Source organism: Aethina tumida, chromosome 3 (genome assembly GCF_024364675.1).
Source record: "Aethina tumida isolate Nest 87 chromosome 3, icAetTumi1.1, whole genome shotgun sequence".
Lineage (NCBI taxonomy): Eukaryota > Metazoa > Arthropoda > Insecta > Coleoptera > Nitidulidae > Aethina > Aethina tumida.
In genome coordinates, this window is record NC_065437.1 from 7590217 (window position 1) to 7605595 (window position 15379).

Below are 15379 nucleotides of genomic sequence, written 5' to 3' on the forward strand. Positions count from 1 at the left end.
CCAAGTGTGAAAAACTACCTGAAACCTTCCCTACCGGCATATAAATAAAGTTCATTATCGCCGTTGATCAGTATATTTTATTCCGTTCAACCATGCCTTTCGTTACAACGCTATTCCATTACTGCAAAACCCTTTTCTTTGTCTATCCGACCGTCGGCGAGGACAATGTCGATCGGAAGTCAATGAAACGCACCAGAGAGAATTACAGCGAAAACGAGGACGGCGAGTTTTCAGATGGCGTTGTTGTAAAAAAATTAAAATTGACACGGGACATGGGCACATCGACCGAATCGATGTCACCAAACATTAGATTAACGACCGTATCAGCTAATATTTCAAAAGCACCTGGTCCGATTCGGTCTGTTTCCCCTGGACCACGATCAAAAGCCGAAACGGTCGTCGTTTCTTCCCGAAGGGGAAAACAAACAGCGGAGACGCTTAAAAAAGACGAAGTACACGTTAAAAAGAGTGTTGTTCTCGACACTTATCGTCCGACACCGAGGAGAAGAGTTTTGACGCCTAGCAGACGCATCGTTAGGAAATTATTCGACGATTTACCAGATATACCGGTGACTGTGTCAGTTGAAAAGAGGGACACGGCTGTTTCTGTACCGTTGAAAGCGGAACCGATAAGGTATTCGTTGGCGGGACCGGTATTAAATTTACGATATTACAGGACAAACATGTATACAAATTTTCAAAAATAAAATAAACAGAAATAGTTACACGTAATAATTTAATTTAATTTAATTTAATTTAATTTAATTTAATTTAATTTAATATAATAATAGTAATAATAATAACTATTATTATTATTATTATTATTATTATTAATTTAATAAACAAAAATAATGTATCATTTAGATACATATCAGGTTGAACGTGAGCGCAGACAAGCAGACAGGCGCAAGCGCACACTGAAAAAATTCGAGATGGTTTATATTTAATAAGTCTCGGACAGTCGACGCCGGGCGACGGCGGTGTGCGGACGCGCCTGACACCTGTTCATCTACTAAAATCGATATTCGTCGGTTTGCAACGGGACACTTTATCTTAATACCCGTACGACGGATCATTGATATTGGAAACTCACAACAATTTATAACTGACGAAACTTATAAGTAAATAAAAAAATTATTATGTGTTTGCGTTCGTCCATGTGACCGCGCAACAGCGTAACATCACTGTTTCGGATTTACACGGTGGTGGAAGGAAGTCTACGACAAAAACGATATATGACGCGCATCCACCATAATTCGATATTTCGATTTTATTCACAAAATATATTTCGAAAAATTACATCAATTAAGGACAAAAACAACGAGAAATCAGCAAAAAGGCAACAGCACGCGGTATTCCCAAGCGGTCACCCATCCAAGTACTAACCGCGCCCGACGTTGCTTGACTTCAGTGATCGGACGAGAACTGGTATTTTCAACGTGGTATGGCCGTTGCCATCAGTTTCTTTTTCACAGGTGGTTTACGAGCAACGCATATTAACTGTCAGACATCAATTTTGAGTCAAGAATGATTTCAAAGGACCACAAAGTTTGCAGGATATTACTCACTTCGACATAAGTATAACATTGATTGTTATTTTGAAGAAGAAGAAGGGAAAAAAAAAAAAAGAAAAATTCGTCGGACTACCTGTTTGCTTAATGAAGCATCCAAGTGTGAAAAACTACCTGAAACCTTCCCTACCGGCATATAAATAAAGTTCATTATCGCCGTTGATCAGTATATTTTATTCCGTTCAACCATGCCTTTCGTTACAACGCTATTCCATTACTGCAAAACCCTTTTCTTTGTCTATCCGACCGTCGGCGAGGACAATGTCGATCGGAAGTCAATGAAACGCACCAGAGAGAATTACAGCGAAAACGAGGACGGCGAGTTTTCAGATGGCGTTGTTGTAAAAAAATTAAAATTGACACGGGACATGGGCACATCGACCGAATCGATGTCACCAAACATTAGATTAACGACCGTATCAGCTAATATTTCAAAAGCACCTGGTCCGATTCGGTCTGTTTCCCCTGGACCACGATCAAAAGCCGAAACGGTCGTCGTTTCTTCCCGAAGGGGAAAACAAACAGCGGAGACGCTTAAAAAAGACGAAGTACACGTTAAAAAGAGTGTTGTTCTCGACACTTATCGTCCGACACCGAGGAGAAGAGTTTTGACGCCTAGCAGACGCATCGTTAGGAAATTATTCGACGATTTACCAGATATACCGGTGACTGTGTCAGTTGAAAAGAGGGACACGGCTGTTTCTGTACCGTTGAAAGCGGAACCGATAAGGTATTCGTTGGCGGGACCGGTATTAAATTTACGATATTACAGGACAAACATGTATACAAATTTTCAAAAATAAAATAAACAGAAATAGTTACACGTAATAATTTAATTTAATTTAATTTAATTTAATTTAATTTAATTTAATTTAATATAATAATAGTAATAATAATAACTATTATTATTATTATTATTATTATTATTAATTTAATAAACAAAAATAATGTATCATTTAGATACATATCAGGTTGAACGTGAGCGCAGACAAGCAGACAGGCGCAAGCGCACACTGAAAAAATTCGAGATGGTTTATATTTAATAAGTCTCGGACAGTCGACGCCGGGCGACGGCGGTGTGCGGACGCGCCTGACACCTGTTCATCTACTAAAATCGATATTCGTCGGTTTGCAACGGGACACTTTATCTTAATACCCGTACGACGGATCATTGATATTGGAAACTCACAACAATTTATAACTGACGAAACTTATAAGTAAATAAAAAAATTATTATGTGTTTGCGTTCGTCCATGTGACCGCGCAACAGCGTAACATCACTGTTTCGGATTTACACGGTGGTGGAAGGAAGTCTACGACAAAAACGATATATGACGCGCATCCACCATAATTCGATATTTCGATTTTATTCACAAAATATATTTCGAAAAATTACATCAATTAAGGACAAAAACAACGAGAAATCAGCAAAAAGGCAACAGCACGCGGTATTCCCAAGCGGTCACCCATCCAAGTACTAACCGCGCCCGACGTTGCTTGACTTCAGTGATCGGACGAGAACTGGTATTTTCAACGTGGTATGGCCGTTGCCATCAGTTTCTTTTTCACAGGTGGTTTACGAGCAACGCATATTAACTGTCAGACATCAATTTTGAGTCAAGAATGATTTCAAAGGACCACAAAGTTTGCAGGATATTACTCACTTCGACATAAGTATAACATTGATTGTTATTTTGAAGAAGAAGAAGGGAAAAAAAAAAAAGAAAAATTCGTCGGACTACCTGTTTGCTTAATGAAGCATCCAAGTGTGAAAAACTACCTGAAACCTTCCCTACCGGCATATAAATAAAGTTCATTATCGCCGTTGATCAGTATATTTTATTCCGTTCAACCATGCCTTTCGTTACAACGCTATTCCATTACTGCAAAACCCTTTTCTTTGTCTATCCGACCGTCGGCGAGGACAATGTCGATCGGAAGTCAATGAAACGCACCAGAGAGAATTACAGCGAAAACGAGGACGGCGAGTTTTCAGATGGCGTTGTTGTAAAAAAATTAAAATTGACACGGGACATGGGCACATCGACCGAATCGATGTCACCAAACATTAGATTAACGACCGTATCAGCTAATATTTCAAAAGCACCTGGTCCGATTCGGTCTGTTTCCCCTGGACCACGATCAAAAGCCGAAACGGTCGTCGTTTCTTCCCGAAGGGGAAAACAAACAGCGGAGACGCTTAAAAAAGACGAAGTACACGTTAAAAAGAGTGTTGTTCTCGACACTTATCGTCCGACACCGAGGAGAAGAGTTTTGACGCCTAGCAGACGCATCGTTAGGAAATTATTCGACGATTTACCAGATATACCGGTGACTGTGTCAGTTGAAAAGAGGGACACGGCTGTTTCTGTACCGTTGAAAGCGGAACCGATAAGGTATTCGTTGGCGGGACCGGTATTAAATTTACGATATTACAGGACAAACATGTATACAAATTTTCAAAAATAAAATAAACAGAAATAGTTACACGTAATAATTTAATTTAATTTAATTTAATTTAATTTAATTTAATTTAATTTAATTTAATATAATAATAGTAATAATAATAACTATTATTATTATTATTATTATTATTATTAATTTAATAAACAAAAATAATGTATCATTTAGATACATATCAGGTTGAACGTGAGCGCAGACAAGCAGACAGGCGCAAGCGCACACTGAAAAAATTCGAGATGGTTTATATTTAATAAGTCTCGGACAGTCGACGCCGGGCGACGGCGGTGTGCGGACGCGCCTGACACCTGTTCATCTACTAAAATCGATATTCGTCGGTTTGCAACGGGACACTTTATCTTAATACCCGTACGACGGATCATTGATATTGGAAACTCACAACAATTTATAACTGACGAAACTTATAAGTAAATAAAAAAATTATTATGTGTTTGCGTTCGTCCATGTGACCGCGCAACAGCGTAACATCACTGTTTCGGATTTACACGGTGGTGGAAGGAAGTCTACGACAAAAACGATATATGACGCGCATCCACCATAATTCGATATTTCGATTTTATTCACAAAATATATTTCGAAAAATTACATCAATTAAGGACAAAAACAACGAGAAATCAGCAAAAAGGCAACAGCACGCGGTATTCCCAAGCGGTCACCCATCCAAGTACTAACCGCGCCCGACGTTGCTTGACTTCAGTGATCGGACGAGAACTGGTATTTTCAACGTGGTATGGCCGTTGCCATCAGTTTCTTTTTCACAGGTGGTTTACGAGCAACGCATATTAACTGTCAGACATCAATTTTGAGTCAAGAATGATTTCAAAGGACCACAAAGTTTGCAGGATATTACTCACTTCGACATAAGTATAACATTGATTGTTATTTTGAAGAAGAAGAAGGGAAAAAAAAAAAAAGAAAAATTCGTCGGACTACCTGTTTGCTTAATGAAGCATCCAAGTGTGAAAAACTACCTGAAACCTTCCCTACCGGCATATAAATAAAGTTCATTATCGCCGTTGATCAGTATATTTTATTCCGTTCAACCATGCCTTTCGTTACAACGCTATTCCATTACTGCAAAACCCTTTTCTTTGTCTATCCGACCGTCGGCGAGGACAATGTCGATCGGAAGTCAATGAAACGCACCAGAGAGAATTACAGCGAAAACGAGGACGGCGAGTTTTCAGATGGCGTTGTTGTAAAAAAATTAAAATTGACACGGGACATGGGCACATCGACCGAATCGATGTCACCAAACATTAGATTAACGACCGTATCAGCTAATATTTCAAAAGCACCTGGTCCGATTCGGTCTGTTTCCCCTGGACCACGATCAAAAGCCGAAACGGTCGTCGTTTCTTCCCGAAGGGGAAAACAAACAGCGGAGACGCTTAAAAAAGACGAAGTACACGTTAAAAAGAGTGTTGTTCTCGACACTTATCGTCCGACACCGAGGAGAAGAGTTTTGACGCCTAGCAGACGCATCGTTAGGAAATTATTCGACGATTTACCAGATATACCGGTGACTGTGTCAGTTGAAAAGAGGGACACGGCTGTTTCTGTACCGTTGAAAGCGGAACCGATAAGGTATTCGTTGGCGGGACCGGTATTAAATTTACGATATTACAGGACAAACATGTATACAAATTTTCAAAAATAAAATAAACAGAAATAGTTACACGTAATAATTTAATTTAATTTAATTTAATTTAATTTAATTTAATATAATAATAGTAATAATAATAACTATTATTATTATTATTATTATTATTATTAATTTAATAAACAAAAATAATGTATCATTTAGATACATATCAGGTTGAACGTGAGCGCAGACAAGCAGACAGACGCAAGCGCACACTGAAAAAATTCGAGATAGTTTATATTTAATAAGTCTCGGACAGTCGACGCCGGGCGACGGCGGTGTGCGGACGCGCCTGACACCTGTTCATCTACTAAAATCGATATTCGTCGGTTTGCAACGGGACACTTTATCTTAATACCCGTACGACGGATCATTGATATTGGAAACTCACAACAATTTATAACTGACGAAACTTATAAGTAAATAAAAAAATTATTATGTGTTTGCGTTCGTCCATGTGACCGCGCAACAGCGTAACATCACTGTTTCGGATTTAAACGGTGGTGGAAGGAAGTCTACGACAAAAACGATATATGACGCGCATCCACCATAATTCGATATTTCGATTTTATTCACAAAATATATTTCGAAAAATTACATCAATTAAGGACAAAAACAACGAGAAATCAGCAAAAAGGCAACAGCACGCGGTATTCCCAAGCGGTCACCCATCCAAGTACTAACCGCGCCCGACGTTGCTTGACTTCAGTGATCGGACTAAACTAAACTAAACTAAAATATATTTTATTTGTCTTTTTGTTAAAATACACATCATTGGCTCGTACAGCTCGAGACTCCTGTGGGCACTATATATAGTAGGCTCCGTTCTTGTGGGGGTGGGTTACCGAATGGAGTCCGGGGTTGTCCACCTTCTTGGAGATTGGCACGGCCAATTGCCGGTGTCGTGGCATCTCCGAGCGTCAGCAACGATGTTGAAAGCAAAATGGGTCCAAGACCCCCCTCACATGGTCGTTGCATTTCTGGGGGCATTTTGTCTCAATATGATTTAGATAATGGAACCTGTAGATGAAATTAGCGGAAACTGTTGCTGGATGGCCAGCTTTGCAATTTAGTGCGCTCGGGAAAAACTTAGTCAAAAAACCCGTTGAAGCATTTTTGGGGGAGGTTTCGCGTTGTTCGGATAATGTTTTATGGTTTAGTGGGCGTCTTTACGTTTTGCGTTTTAAGTGGAAAGTTTTGAGTGCGCGGCAGACATTATGGTGGGAGTTTGTGAAAAATTGGAAGTTTATGGTAGAGGGGTTTGTGTCTGTGATTAGGGTCAATGTTGTGGATTCTGACGTCAGCCATGTGTTTTGTGAGTATCGAGTGGTGTATTTGTTTTTCGTAGAATTTATTAGCCTCTTGGATGATGTAATCCTGTACATATGGCACTCCAGTTGTGTCGTGTATGTGTCGGGTTCTGCTTCTCTGGGGTGCGCTGATTGCCATTCTCAGTATTTTGTTTTGCAGTCGTTGTAGTATGTTAATGGCGGTTATTGAGGCTCCACACCAGATGGGGCATGCGTATGTCATGATGGGTCGGAGGATTGTGGTGTATAAGTTAATTTTGTTATCTCTACTCATGGGGCTGTTTGCAGAGATTAGGGGATATAGTGGCTTGATTGCACCAAATATCTTTGGTCTAATTTTGTCTATATGAGGTCTAAAGGTCAGCCGATTGTCCAGATAGGTGCCTAAGTATTTCACGACTTTTTTGCATGGAATGATGGTTCCGTCTATAGTGGGTGGAGATACTATCCTTGTGTTAGTGTATTTTTTTGTAAAGTTGATCAATTCTGTTTTTTCAGGATTTATTTTAATTTTCCATCTCTCAAAAAACGCAGTGAGCATGCCCAGATGGATTTTAATCTGTTGGGTGGCGACCTGTGAGCTAAAGGACGAGCTGTAGATGGCAGTGTCATCAGCGTATAGTGCCAAGTTAGTGTGGGAAAACTTAGGGATGTCGGAGGTATAGAAGTTGTAGAGTTTTGGTGCGAGCACCGTTCCCTGTGGTACTCCTGCCGAAGTGTTTCGTGTTTCGGATAATTCCCCGCTGATTTTTACCTGGAAGGTCCTTCCTCGCAGATACGAGTCGATTAGTTTGACCAGACATTTAGGCAGTTTTAGCTGGTCCAGTTTATACACTAGTCCATCCAACCATACGGTATCGAAGGCTTTCTGCATATCTAAAAAGAGTGCAACTGTGTTTCTCCCGAAGTTCCAGTGCTTCTTAGTGTGTTCAGCAATTCGCGCCACCTGCAGGACTGTGCCATGTTTGGGGCGGAATCCGAACTGCTCGTGTGGTGTTATGTGTAGGTGTGAGTCGGCTGTTTCCAGGCGTCGCAGTATAACTCTTTCGGCTACCTTGGAAATAGAGCTTAGTAGCGATATTGGCCTGTATGAGTTGGGGTTATGTGGCGGTTTACCGGGCTTTAGTACGGGGATAACCACAGCGTGTTTCCATTGTTCTGGGAAGTATTGCAGCCTAATAATACCATTGATAATATAGGTTAGATGGACCAGTGTCTTCCTTGGTATGTTTTTTAAAAGGATGTATTGGATACCGTCTGGTCCTGGAGCTTTGTTATTTGGCAGCTTTCGCAGAATTTGCTGCACTTCACTCGGCCTTGTGAGTAGTTTAGCAAGTTCATTGTTTTGAATTACCTCTGGTTGAGCTTTGTGTATATTCTGAGCCATTTGCTGTATGTAGTTTTGTTCCGGTGTGAGGTTTGTCGTATCAGTTTTATGAATTTCTGCAAAGTGTGTGGAGATGGCTGTAGCTTTAGATTTGTTGGACATGTGCTCGATGTTGTTGTAGAGGATGGTCGGGTATATAGGACGTTCCCCTTTTAGTTTCTTTACGTATCTCCATAAGGAGCAATCCGTGGCTTGGAGCCTGCCCAGAAGGTCCCGCCACACGTTATTTCTGTGTTGCCCGATTTTATATGTAATTTCGTTTTTGAGCCGGTTCATTATTTGTTTGTCATTGTCGAGTTTGTATTTGTGCCAACGTTTTTTGTGGTAGTTTTTTGTTTTGATAGCTTCTGTTATATCATCTGGAAGATCATCTGCTGGTGGTTTGGTTTTTGTTACCTTAGTAGTTTTGTTCCTGGCTATTTTTAGATTGAGTGTGAATGAATCCACTTCTCTCTTTAGTGATTCCAAATCCGTGATGTGACCTCTTAGGACCGTCAGAGTGTTTAGCTCGTGCCTGTACATGTCCCAGTTCGTTTCTCGGAAACAGAATTTGGTTTGTTGGAGGACATTTGTTCTTTTTTGTTGGATATTAATTAGCACTGGGGCATGGTCGGAGTCTAGTTCATGGAGTACAGTTGGTTCAGTCACTCTGCGTACTCCATTGCTTATGACTAGGTCTATTGTTGATGGAGTGCCCCCGTTATTGGGATAGTGCGTGGCTTCTTCAGGGAAAAGGAGGTCAACGTCGGAGTGATCGGACGAGAACTGGTATTTTCAACGTGGTATGGCCGTTGCCATCAGTTTCTTTTTCACAGGTGGTTTACGAGCAACGCATATTAACTGTCAGACATCAATTTTGAGTCAAGAATGATTTCAAAGGACCACAAAGTTTGCAGGATATTACTCACTTCGACATAAGTATAACATTGATTGTTATTTTGAAGAAGAAGAAGGGAAAAAAAAAAAAAGAAAAATTCGTCGGACTACCTGTTTGCTTAATGAAGCATCCAAGTGTGAAAAACTACCTGAAACCTTCCCTACCGGCATATAAATAAAGTTCATTATCGCCGTTGATCAGTATATTTTATTCCGTTCAACCATGCCTTTCGTTACAACGCTATTCCATTACTGCAAAACCCTTTTCTTTGTCTATCCGACCGTCGGCGAGGACAATGTCGATCGGAAGTCAATGAAACGCACCAGAGAGAATTACAGCGAAAACGAGGACGGCGAGTTTTCAGATGGCGTTGTTGTAAAAAAATTAAAATTGACACGGGACATGGGCACATCGACCGAATCGATGTCACCAAACATTAGATTAACGACCGTATCAGCTAATATTTCAAAAGCACCTGGTCCGATTCGGTCTGTTTCCCCTGGACCACGATCAAAAGCCGAAACGGTCGTCGTTTCTTCCCGAAGGGGAAAACAAACAGCGGAGACGCTTAAAAAAGACGAAGTACACGTTAAAAAGAGTGTTGTTCTCGACACTTATCGTCCGACACCGAGGAGAAGAGTTTTGACGCCTAGCAGACGCATCGTTAGGAAATTATTCGACGATTTACCAGATATACCGGTGACTGTGTCAGTTGAAAAGAGGGACACGGCTGTTTCTGTACCGTTGAAAGCGGAACCGATAAGGTATTCGTTGGCGGGACCGGTATTAAATTTACGATATTACAGGACAAACATGTATACAAATTTTCAAAAATAAAATAAACAGAAATAGTTACACGTAATAATTTAATTTAATTTAATTTAATTTAATTTAATTTAATATAATAATAGTAATAATAATAACTATTATTATTATTATTATTATTATTATTATTAATTTAATAAACAAAAATAATGTATCATTTAGATACATATCAGGTTGAACGTGAGCGCAGACAAGCAGACAGACGCAAGCGCACACTGAAAAAATTCGAGATGGTTTATATTTAATAAGTCTCGGACAGTCGACGCCGGGCGACGGCGGTGTGCGGACGCGCCTGACACCTGTTCATCTACTAAAATCGATATTCGTCGGTTTGCAACGGGACACTTTATCTTAATACCCGTACGACGGATCATTGATATTGGAAACTCACAACAATTTATAACTGACGAAACTTATAAGTAAATAAAAAAATTATTATGTGTTTGCGTTCGTCCATGTGACCGCGCAACAGCGTAACATCACTGTTTCGGATTTACACGGTGGTGGAAGGAAGTCTACGACAAAAACGATATATGACGCGCATCCACCATAATTCGATATTTCGATTTTATTCACAAAATATATTTCGAAAAATTACATCAATTAAGGACAAAAACAACGAGAAATCAGCAAAAAGGCAACAGCACGCGGTATTCCCAAGCGGTCACCCATCCAAGTACTAACCGCGCCCGACGTTGCTTGACTTCAGTGATCGGACGAGAACTGGTATTTTCAACGTGGTATGGCCGTTGCCATCAGTTTCTTTTTCACAGGTGGTTTACGAGCAACGCATATTAACTGTCAGACATCAATTTTGAGTCAAGAATGATTTCAAAGGACCACAAAGTTTGCAGGATATTACTCACTTCGACATAAGTATAACATTGATTGTTATTTTGAAGAAGAAGAAGGGAAAAAAAAAAAAAGAAAAATTCGTCGGACTACCTGTTTGCTTAATGAAGCATCCAAGTGTGAAAAACTACCTGAAACCTTCCCTACCGGCATATAAATAAAGTTCATTATCGCCGTTGATCAGTATATTTTATTCCGTTCAACCATGCCTTTCGTTACAACGCTATTCCATTACTGCAAAACCCTTTTCTTTGTCTATCCGACCGTCGGCGAGGACAATGTCGATCGGAAGTCAATGAAACGCACCAGAGAGAATTACAGCGAAAACGAGGACGGCGAGTTTTCAGATGGCGTTGTTGTAAAAAAATTAAAATTGACACGGGACATGGGCACATCGACCGAATCGATGTCACCAAACATTAGATTAACGACCGTATCAGCTAATATTTCAAAAGCACCTGGTCCGATTCGGTCTGTTTCCCCTGGACCACGATCAAAAGCCGAAACGGTCGTCGTTTCTTCCCGAAGGGGAAAACAAACAGCGGAGACGCTTAAAAAAGACGAAGTACACGTTAAAAAGAGTGTTGTTCTCGACACTTATCGTCCGACACCGAGGAGAAGAGTTTTGACGCCTAGCAGACGCATCGTTAGGAAATTATTCGACGATTTACCAGATATACCGGTGACTGTGTCAGTTGAAAAGAGGGACACGGCTGTTTCTGTACCGTTGAAAGCGGAACCGATAAGGTATTCGTTGGCGGGACCGGTATTAAATTTACGATATTACAGGACAAACATGTATACAAATTTTCAAAAATAAAATAAACAGAAATAGTTACACGTAATAATTTAATTTAATTTAATTTAATTTAATTTAATTTAATTTAATTTAATTTAATTTAATTTAATTTAATATAATAATAGTAATAATAATAACTATTATTATTATTATTATTATTATTATTAATTTAATAAACAAAAATAATGTATCATTTAGATACATATCAGGTTGAACGTGAGCGCAGACAAGCAGACAGGCGCAAGCGCACACTGAAAAAATTCGAGATGGTTTATATTTAATAAGTCTCGGACAGTCGACGCCGGGCGACGGCGGTGTGCGGACGCGCCTGACACCTGTTCATCTACTAAAATCGATATTCGTCGGTTTGCAACGGGACACTTTATCTTAATACCCGTACGACGGATCATTGATATTGGAAACTCACAACAATTTATAACTGACGAAACTTATAAGTAAATAAAAAAATTATTATGTGTTTGCGTTCGTCCATGTGACCGCGCAACAGCGTAACATCACTGTTTCGGATTTACACGGTGGTGGAAGGAAGTCTACGACAAAAACGATATATGACGCGCATCCACCATAATTCGATATTTCGATTTTATTCACAAAATATATTTCGAAAAATTACATCAATTAAGGACAAAAACAACGAGAAATCAGCAAAAAGGCAACAGCACGCGGTATTCCCAAGCGGTCACCCATCCAAGTACTAACCGCGCCCGACGTTGCTTGACTTCAGTGATCGGACGAGAACTGGTATTTTCAACGTGGTATGGCCGTTGCCATCAGTTTCTTTTTCACAGGTGGTTTACGAGCAACGCATATTAACTGTCAGACATCAATTTTGAGTCAAGAATGATTTCAAAGGACCACAAAGTTTGCAGGATATTACTCACTTCGACATAAGTATAACATTGATTGTTATTTTGAAGAAGAAGAAGGGAAAAAAAAAAAAGAAAAATTCGTCGGACTACCTGTTTGCTTAATGAAGCATCCAAGTGTGAAAAACTACCTGAAACCTTCCCTACCGGCATATAAATAAAGTTCATTATCGCCGTTGATCAGTATATTTTATTCCGTTCAACCATGCCTTTCGTTACAACGCTATTCCATTACTGCAAAACCCTTTTCTTTGTCTATCCGACCGTCGGCGAGGACAATGTCGATCGGAAGTCAATGAAACGCACCAGAGAGAATTACAGCGAAAACGAGGACGGCGAGTTTTCAGATGGCGTTGTTGTAAAAAAATTAAAATTGACACGGGACATGGGCACATCGACCGAATCGATGTCACCAAACATTAGATTAACGACCGTATCAGCTAATATTTCAAAAGCACCTGGTCCGATTCGGTCTGTTTCCCCTGGACCACGATCAAAAGCCGAAACGGTCGTCGTTTCTTCCCGAAGGGGAAAACAAACAGCGGAGACGCTTAAAAAAGACGAAGTACACGTTAAAAAGAGTGTTGTTCTCGACACTTATCGTCCGACACCGAGGAGAAGAGTTTTGACGCCTAGCAGACGCATCGTTAGGAAATTATTCGACGATTTACCAGATATACCGGTGACTGTGTCAGTTGAAAAGAGGGACACGGCTGTTTCTGTACCGTTGAAAGCGGAACCGATAAGGTATTCGTTGGCGGGACCGGTATTAAATTTACGATATTACAGGACAAACATGTATACAAATTTTCAAAAATAAAATAAACAGAAATAGTTACACGTAATAATTTAATTTAATTTAATTTAATTTAATTTAATTTAATTTAATTTAATTTAATTTAATTTAATATAATAATAGTAATAATAATAACTATTATTATTATTATTATTATTATTATTAATTTAATAAACAAAAATAATGTATCATTTAGATACATATCAGGTTGAACGTGAGCGCAGACAAGCAGACAGGCGCAAGCGCACACTGAAAAAATTCGAGATGGTTTATATTTAATAAGTCTCGGACAGTCGACGCCGGGCGACGGCGGTGTGCGGACGCGCCTGACACCTGTTCATCTACTAAAATCGATATTCGTCGGTTTGCAACGGGACACTTTATCTTAATACCCGTACGACGGATCATTGATATTGGAAACTCACAACAATTTATAACTGACGAAACTTATAAGTAAATAAAAAAATTATTATGTGTTTGCGTTCGTCCATGTGACCGCGCAACAGCGTAACATCACTGTTTCGGATTTACACGGTGGTGGAAGGAAGTCTACGACAAAAACGATATATGACGCGCATCCACCATAATTCGATATTTCGATTTTATTCACAAAATATATTTCGAAAAATTACATCAATTAAGGACAAAAACAACGAGAAATCAGCAAAAAGGCAACAGCACGCGGTATTCCCAAGCGGTCACCCATCCAAGTACTAACCGCGCCCGACGTTGCTTGACTTCAGTGATCGGACTAAACTAAACTAAACTAAAATATATTTTATTTGTCTTTTTGTTAAAATACACATCATTGGCTCGTACAGCTCGAGACTCCTGTGGGCACTATATATAGTAGGCTCCGTTCTTGTGGGGGTGGGTTACCGAATGGAGTCCGGGGTTGTCCACCTTCTTGGAGATTGGCACGGCCAATTGCCGGTGTCGTGGCATCTCCGAGCGTCAGCAACGATGTTGAAAGCAAAATGGGTCCAAGACCCCCCTCACATGGTCGTTGCATTTCTGGGGGCATTTTGTCTCAATATGATTTAGATAATGGAACCTGTAGATGAAATTAGCGGAAACTGTTGCTGGATGGCCAGCTTTGCAATTTAGTGCGCTCGGGAAAAACTTAGTCAAAAAACCCGTTGAAGCATTTTTGGGGGAGGTTTCGCGTTGTTCGGATAATGTTTTATGGTTTAGTGGGCGTCTTTACGTTTTGCGTTTTAAGTGGAAAGTTTTGAGTGCGCGGCAGACATTATGGTGGGAGTTTGTGAAAAATTGGAAGTTTATGGTAGAGGGGTTTGTGTCTGTGATTAGGGTCAATGTTGTGGATTCTGACGTCAGCCATGTGTTTTGTGAGTATCGAGTGGTGTATTTGTTTTTCGTAGAATTTATTAGCCTCTTGGATGATGTAATCCTGTACATATGGCACTCCAGTTGTGTCGTGTATGTGTCGGGTTCTGCTTCTCTGGGGTGCGCTGATTGCCATTCTCAGTATTTTGTTTTGCAGTCGTTGTAGTATGTTAATGGCGGTTATTGAGGCTCCACACCAGATGGGGCATGCGTATGTCATGATGGGTCGGAGGATTGTGGTGTATAAGTTAATTTTGTTATCTCTACTCATGGGGCTGTTTGCAGAGATTAGGGGATATAGTGGCTTGATTGCACCAAATATCTTTGGTCTAATTTTGTCTATATGAGGTCTAAAGGTCAGCCGATTGTCCAGATAGGTGCCTAAGTATTTCACGACTTTTTTGCATGGAATGATGGTTCCGTCTATAGTGGGTGGAGATACTATCCTTGTGTTAGTGTATTTTTTTGTAAAGTTGATCAATTCTGTTTTTTCAGGATTTATTTTAATTTTCCATCTCTCAAAAAACGCAGTGAGCATGCCCAGATGGATTTTAATCTGTTGGGTGGCGACCTGTGAGCTAAAGGACGAGCTGTAGATGGCA

General features: G+C 40.0%; 5 non-coding genes across 5 annotated transcripts; all 5 read right to left on the minus strand.

Moving 5' to 3' along the window:
* Nucleotides 1-1337: 1337 nt before the first annotated feature.
* Nucleotides 1338-1456, minus strand: LOC126265196 (5S ribosomal RNA). The gene has a single exon (XR_007547738.1). It is a non-coding gene; the product is annotated as a 5S ribosomal RNA (ribosomal RNA).
* A 1548-nt stretch (nucleotides 1457-3004) lies between these two features.
* Nucleotides 3005-3123, minus strand: LOC126265197 (5S ribosomal RNA). The gene has a single exon (XR_007547739.1). It is a non-coding gene; the product is annotated as a 5S ribosomal RNA (ribosomal RNA).
* Nucleotides 3124-4675: 1552 nt separating this feature from the next.
* LOC126265198 (5S ribosomal RNA) lies at nucleotides 4676-4794 on the minus strand. The gene has a single exon (XR_007547740.1). It is a non-coding gene; the product is annotated as a 5S ribosomal RNA (ribosomal RNA).
* A 5937-nt stretch (nucleotides 4795-10731) lies between these two features.
* LOC126265199 (5S ribosomal RNA) lies at nucleotides 10732-10850 on the minus strand. Its single transcript, XR_007547741.1, has one exon. It is a non-coding gene; the product is annotated as a 5S ribosomal RNA (ribosomal RNA).
* A 1568-nt stretch (nucleotides 10851-12418) lies between these two features.
* LOC126265201 (5S ribosomal RNA) lies at nucleotides 12419-12537 on the minus strand. The gene has a single exon (XR_007547743.1). It is a non-coding gene; the product is annotated as a 5S ribosomal RNA (ribosomal RNA).
* Between the last annotated feature and the right edge of the window lie 2842 nt (nucleotides 12538-15379).